The sequence below is a fragment of the Vicia villosa genome, unplaced genomic scaffold (assembly GCF_029867415.1).
Source record: "Vicia villosa cultivar HV-30 ecotype Madison, WI unplaced genomic scaffold, Vvil1.0 ctg.002496F_1_1, whole genome shotgun sequence".
NCBI lineage: Eukaryota > Viridiplantae > Streptophyta > Magnoliopsida > Fabales > Fabaceae > Vicia > Vicia villosa.
In genome coordinates this window covers 13,542-19,970 of record NW_026705948.1, presented here as the reverse complement: position 1 = coordinate 19,970, position 6,429 = coordinate 13,542, and the positions used below count along the sequence as shown (strand labels likewise).

Here is a 6,429-nt window from a genome sequence, read left to right as displayed (position 1 = left end):
CGTCTCCTCCTACTTCTTCTCCTCCTCCTACCGTTCCAAATCCCCCCGGAAGAAATCTAAACGACAAGCTATTCCCTCGGAGGGTTCTTCTTCTGATAAGGGGCCGGTCTTCCCCGTGGATAAACATTTTGTAGATGTTCCTTTTGAGTTGCCCTCCGGGGTAGTTGTGACCGAAGATAGCAAGTCATCCTTCCTTGATCCCCTTGCCTCTAATCTCTTCAAAAAATTTATGCGTAGACAAGATTTCCTTGGTTCTCTCGAGATGACTCCCTCCGAGATCCATAACTCCGGCTCCCACTTCCAACTAAAGGTAGCATTCTTCTTCACTCCCTTCCTTCTTCTTTTCCTTTTTATTTTTCCTTATCTTTATATTTCTTTATTTTTATGGACACGCACTTGTAATTTTACTTTTAAATTTAATATATCTCATCTTTTATCACTTCTCTTATTTCTCATTCCCGTTTGTTTATTGCTCGTGCATGATATATCATCCATTTTCCCCCTTTACAAAGATTGCCCCTCTTGTATGGTATCTTTGTAAACATTCCAGTTACCCTCTTCAAATTTCTTCGGGTGTTTTATGTTCCCCGGGAGACTTATACTCGTCCCGAGTCCTGACTTCCATGGGGGTGAAGTCATGGACATTCCTAAGATGAATAACTTTCAAAACCAAGGTGTCTTAAATTTCTCGGGAGATTTATACTAGTCCCAGGTCCTGACTTCCATGGGGGTGAAGTCAGGGACACTCCTTGGTGTTGGAAATCAATGAGAATTGGTTTCTTCATTTTATGCCCATTGAGATAATTGTGTACCAATTCATTTACTGGTTCAGTGAATGTAATTACTAGAACATGGTGTTCACTTAGTAATTGTGAAATAACCTGACCCAAATAATTTAATTAAATATTATTTTATTAATTAATAAAGGATTTAATAATTATTATTTCAAAATATTATGTTTTATTTCGAATTATTTTTATGCTTATGGATTTGGTGAAAAATTTAAAGTCTAAACAAAATTGAGAAAGATGATTAAGATATGATTTGCTTTATTAAAGGTGAAGGGCAAAAGGGTAATTTCCCACTTTGATCCATAAATATCTACTCCTTCCTATCTTTGAAAGATCTTCACTTTCCATTTCAAGAAACAATTGCTATTCTTATCTTCTTCATTCTTCACTTTCAAAAATCTCTACCCAAGTTCAATCTTCCATCTCTAGCACTTCCATTAGCAAAGTCTCAACATATATTTGCTATAAAGGTATATCTTGATGTCTTTTAATTTTCTTTAATCATTCATTATCTATTTTAGAATTCTAGGTTTTATGGAATTTTTAAGATTTTATGATTTATATATTTTAGTGTAGTAAATGTTTTAAGTATATTATATATGATTATGAAATACTACACAATTCTAAGCAAAATAAATGTATAAATTAAATTATGAGATTTGGAATTCTGGGGCTTTTATGATAAAATGGTATTTTGATAATAATATGATTTATAAAGTATTGGTTATAGTATATTTGGAACATATATGAACTACTTTAGTGCTTTGAAAAATATATGACCTATGGTTAGTGTTTTTGAAAAAAAGAAATTTTTGATAAAGAAAGTTATATGAAATTTTGTATTAGAAAAGGGAGGTTTGTATATAAATATATATGTTAGGGTCGGGCCTCAATCTAAATACCCAAAGTATTGTTATTAGGATGGGATAAGGGGAAAGGAAAAGCTTGGTCGATAAAGCCTTCTGTTGCTAACGCTTCGAGGTGAGTACTTAACTCACTATTTGTAAACCTTACAAAATATAGTTGCTAGTTGATGTGTAAGAGGACACATATGTAGTATATTAGCATTTATGAGATTGATAGTATATGCACATGTCTTATAAGTAATATATATGACATCCTTATGTTGAGCTGTGCTAGCTAGTAATATTTTTCATGATATTAATGATGTATGAATGAGATATGTTGTTGAGATGATATGTTGTTTTACCCCGAGGCTTGTTGGTAGCTCGGGTGGTTTATGGGAATCTTGGTTGGCCAATGGCCATGAATGATGTTTGGTGATATTGAGCTATCTTATGGAATGTCAAATAATGAGCATATATGCACCTTTGAATGATATGGTTGTTTAAATTGTTGCTTGATTGTTGCGTTGATTGTTTTGTGTGCATATGTGATTTGAGACCTATTCCGGTTTATTGGTGGTTATTGGTGTTTGGGACCCAATACGAGAGGATATATATTTCCTGTAAGACCCTTCTGACGACTTGGGCATTATGCTCTTGTGATTGTGAATGCCTCGTACAGGAGGAGATTTTGGTTGCCCCTTTGGTCTTAGGGCCATTGGGAGAAGTAGGAATAGACTTTATTGGTAGACCGGGTTGGGCCAATAGAGGGCCGGAATAGCGTCTCTCTTGTGTGTGTGTTGCCTTGTTATTAATGAAGTGGTGTTGGTGTTATAAAGGTTGTTGTGTATGTTTTAGCTTACTTTGGACTTGTTTAAATCTTATGGATAATCGAGTACACTTTGAGGATGATGCTCTTTTCGATCTTTATTGGATAATAAATTTTATAGGATGAGCTACATTTAAATGGTATGTTTATAGACCGGGTATAGGCCAAAATCTTACATTTTGATCATTTTCTCGTGTTCCACCGTTAGGGATTTTCGTTGGAGTTTTTCTCTGAAAATCCCCAACGAAGAACCCTCTGGATGTTTTCCTTCTTTTCATCGTTAGGGATTTTCGTTGGAGTTTCCACTGAAAATCCCCAACGATGGGTACCTATTTGTCTTTAGTATTTTTCATTTTCCCGTTTCGTTTTAACTACTTTTTAGCTCATTCTTTTTGCATCATTTCACTATCACTTTGGGATACCTTTTAGGAGTTAGTCCCCTATATTTTGGGAAAATTTTAGATATGACCCGAGGGTAGATAAGTCTCTATATTTTGAGCGAATAAGCTATATTACGGGAAATATTATACCTGATATTATATGACCTTAGAAGGGGGTTTGGTGAGCGGCATCATCTCGAAAGTATATATTGTTTGGGTTACTTATGGTGTGTTATAGTATTCACCAGCGTCTGCGCTGACCCTTGCACCCCTGTTGTTTTCTTTTTATGATTATGCAGGAAAGTAGACGGATAAATGGGAAGTTTTTGGGGACGACTTGAAAGGGAAGATTTCTCGGTGAGATGAACTAACAGGCGCCTCACAGTTGACTATTTTTTCTGTTGTCATATTTTGGAACTTGTCATTGTATAAAATATTTTTGAAGTCCTTGAACAATTAATGTAAATTCTAAATATTGTTATTTCAAATTACTTAGACCTCGGATTGGAAAATGTTTAACTATCATTTTGTTGGGATAAAAACCTTATGAATGACATGTTATTATTATTATTGAATTATTTATTTGAGAAATTAATTATGTATTTTTGGGAAACTACTTTGAGAATCAAACTATTAACGGCTCCGGCCCCAAGGGTGGCCAACTTGGGGGCTGATCGTTACAATTTTGGTATCAGAGCCGAGGTTTAAGATTTTTGGGTTAACATGCGGGGTCGTGTGTGTGGTGTCGTTTTTTTTACCACCCCGTTTCACTTGGGAGGACGGCATGCTAGACCCTTCACGCGAAATTTGGAAGGAGAGAAGCGCCCTTGTGGGATGAATTTTGTTTCAGTTCTTCCTACGATTGCACACGAACTTTTTAATTATCCTACGAGGAGGAAGGGGAAAAAGATCTCAAATAAACCCTAGGTGTTTTCTAAGTGTGGGGATTCACCTAGACTAGAAATTCTGGAGTCCGGGAGGTCGGTTATACACAGGGAAGGTTTTAAGCACCCTACATATCCGTAGTACTCTACGGGAACCTTCTCTGTGTCTATGTGTTTGTGTTGTTGCTAATTGATTGGAAAAGTTTCTCCTTTGTAATAGGAGAAGGAATTGAATTGAAAGAAAGACAGACAGAGATACTATTTTTGGTTTTTGATTAGCTCGCTGAGATTCCTTGTGAACCTCATGCCTACATATCCCTAATGGAAGTCAGAGCTTTTTGTAGTTCGGGGAACTAATTAGGGAAATTAATATTTTTGGTGCCTTGCTTGAAGCTCAAGGTTGAAGCTTGAATTAAATCTCTGTTTACAGTAAAGAGACATGAAGTCATCTTTACAGAGAGGTATTTCTACTATTCCACCACAAACATTAAAAGTGACAGAAAAGGAAAAAAAACTGAGTTCATTTCATTAAGAGAGGGACCTTACTTGTGTATGTGCAAGTATACCAGTCAAATGTCTCTTGAATGAAAGAAAGATTCTCAACCAAATTAGGGAAAGTTACACAAGCCTGGGTTAACTTGCCAGAGCATGTCTTTCAAAGTCCTAAATGGGAGAATGTTTAAAATTAAAATTGAAATGTTTGTTTGTTTGTTTGAATGTGGTGAAATAAGAGAAACATCTCTCTATAGAGATAAGTAATATCTATTTATTGTATAAAATATTTGATTTTAGCTGGCTTGTATGAGGCCCAAGCTTGAGGCTTTTTGATTGACTCTGGGAGACAACCCCACTAGAATTTAATTTTGACTTAGGAAATTTGTGTTCTGTACAAAGCCCAGAATTGAGGTTGACTCTAGTTGGAGAGTGTTTATTTAATGGATTGAAGGATTTATTTTAGTGTTCTGTACAAAGCCCAGAATTGTGGCTGACTCTACCTAGGGAGACTCTATTTTTTATGCCTTGTACAAAGCCCAAGGTTGTGGCTGACTGTTTGAGGAAACTTAGTATGGATGACTCTATTTTGTGTGCCTTGTACAAAGACCAAGGTTGTGGCTGACTCTCTAGGGAAAAGATCCTGAAGGTTAGGAATCTCTTGACACATGGAAATGATATTTATCTGCCTTGTACAAAGCCCAAGATTGTGGCTAATTGATGGGGAAGGACTCACTGTGGAGACTCTATTATCTGCCTTGTACAAAGCACAAGGTTGAGGCTGACACTGAATAGGGGAATACCTATGAGTAAAGTTTTGACTCTAAGGGGAGTATCTGCCTTGTACAAAGCCCAAGGTTGAGGCTGACTCTTAAATAGGGGGGAAGATCTACCAGTGTGCTTTTGTTAAGCAGGGAAAGACCCAGGTTTCAACTTACTGGGGAATTGGTTTTTATTGACGGAGACTAACCTAGGTGGGACTCAACTAGGGAGTTTTGAAGGTTTGAGTGAAAGATGATGGAAGCTAACCCTTTCTTTGATACCACTCCCTTGTTAGCTGGAGATTTCGATTGAGGGATATGCTTCTTGAAGAATTAGAGTTTGAAGAAGAAGATGGCTTTCGACAGCCATTCTTGAGAATAAATGGTTTTTAAGGCCATTTCTGAGGATGTTATTTATGATGAAGATGATTGAAATCGAAGCTGAATCGAGATAGATTATCTTTGAGACTTAAGTGTTTTTCGAAATACAAAGAGTACTGAAGCTTAGCGTATTTCGTGGCATTCTCACTAAAGATCACGTTGCCATATATCGAAAAAGAATTTAGGCGGGAGGATTTGAATTTCGAAACATTCTGCATAACCGAACAAGGACAGATGGCGCCCCAGGGATTCGAAGCGTATGCATGTGAGCAACGTGGCATTTTGTTAGTGTAGGACCATTAGGGTCGAATTAGTATAAATAAGGGTCTTAGTATCAGGATCCAGTGTGTTCATTTTGTACAAATCACTCACAAATCACTCAAGTATCAAGTGTTAAGAGAAAGAGTTCGCTGAGAAATGTACGTATGACACCACATATTTAATATGTTTGTATTTCTACTTACAGAATCAAAGTATCTTTAAATTTCCTTTAATGTTTCGCCTAGTTTTTCTTGTAGTTTAAGTTTCCTTACGTTCTTCGATTAATCTTTACATTTCTGCACTTTACAATTATTGCACTTTACATTTCTGTACTTTACGTTTCTGAAAGTTAGATTCCTTTATCATTTCGTCAAAGTCTTTTTCTTACATTTATAACCAGTTTATGTTTTCAGTTGTATACATTCTATGTTAGTTTATTTCGAAAGTTACTTACATGTTCATACTATAACCGAGTTTCGAAGCAAAAGGACCAACAAACATGAACCGAATTATCTCGAAAGACAACTATTTGACTATGTCTTAGGATCAATCTAGTCGATCTCGCGAGTAACCAAAGTATATTTATAGTTTGGAGGACTAGCGGTTGTTTATCGGAAATCACCGTAAACAAACTGGCACACCCGGTGGGACGGTGTCAAACAGATTGTCATTAATTTGTTGTTTTGTTTTTGTCTAGAATATATCAAGACCTTGTATGAACCTTAGGAACAGTAAATTAACCAACAGTGCACAACTGATTCCTAAACAAAGGTACAACAAGAAAATGGTCAATTCGACCAGTGGA

The 6,429-nt window shown here is 36.2% G+C and overlaps 1 long non-coding RNA gene across 1 annotated transcript; it reads left to right on the top strand.

The window, feature by feature from the left end:
• The first annotated feature begins 1,129 nt into the window (after positions 1-1,129).
• On the top strand, positions 1,130-3,420 carry LOC131638994 (uncharacterized). Its single transcript, XR_009294824.1, has 3 exons — positions 1,130-1,261; positions 1,712-1,772; positions 3,145-3,420. It is a non-coding gene; the product is annotated as an uncharacterized LOC131638994 (long non-coding RNA).
• Positions 3,421-6,429: the final 3,009 nt, after the last annotated feature.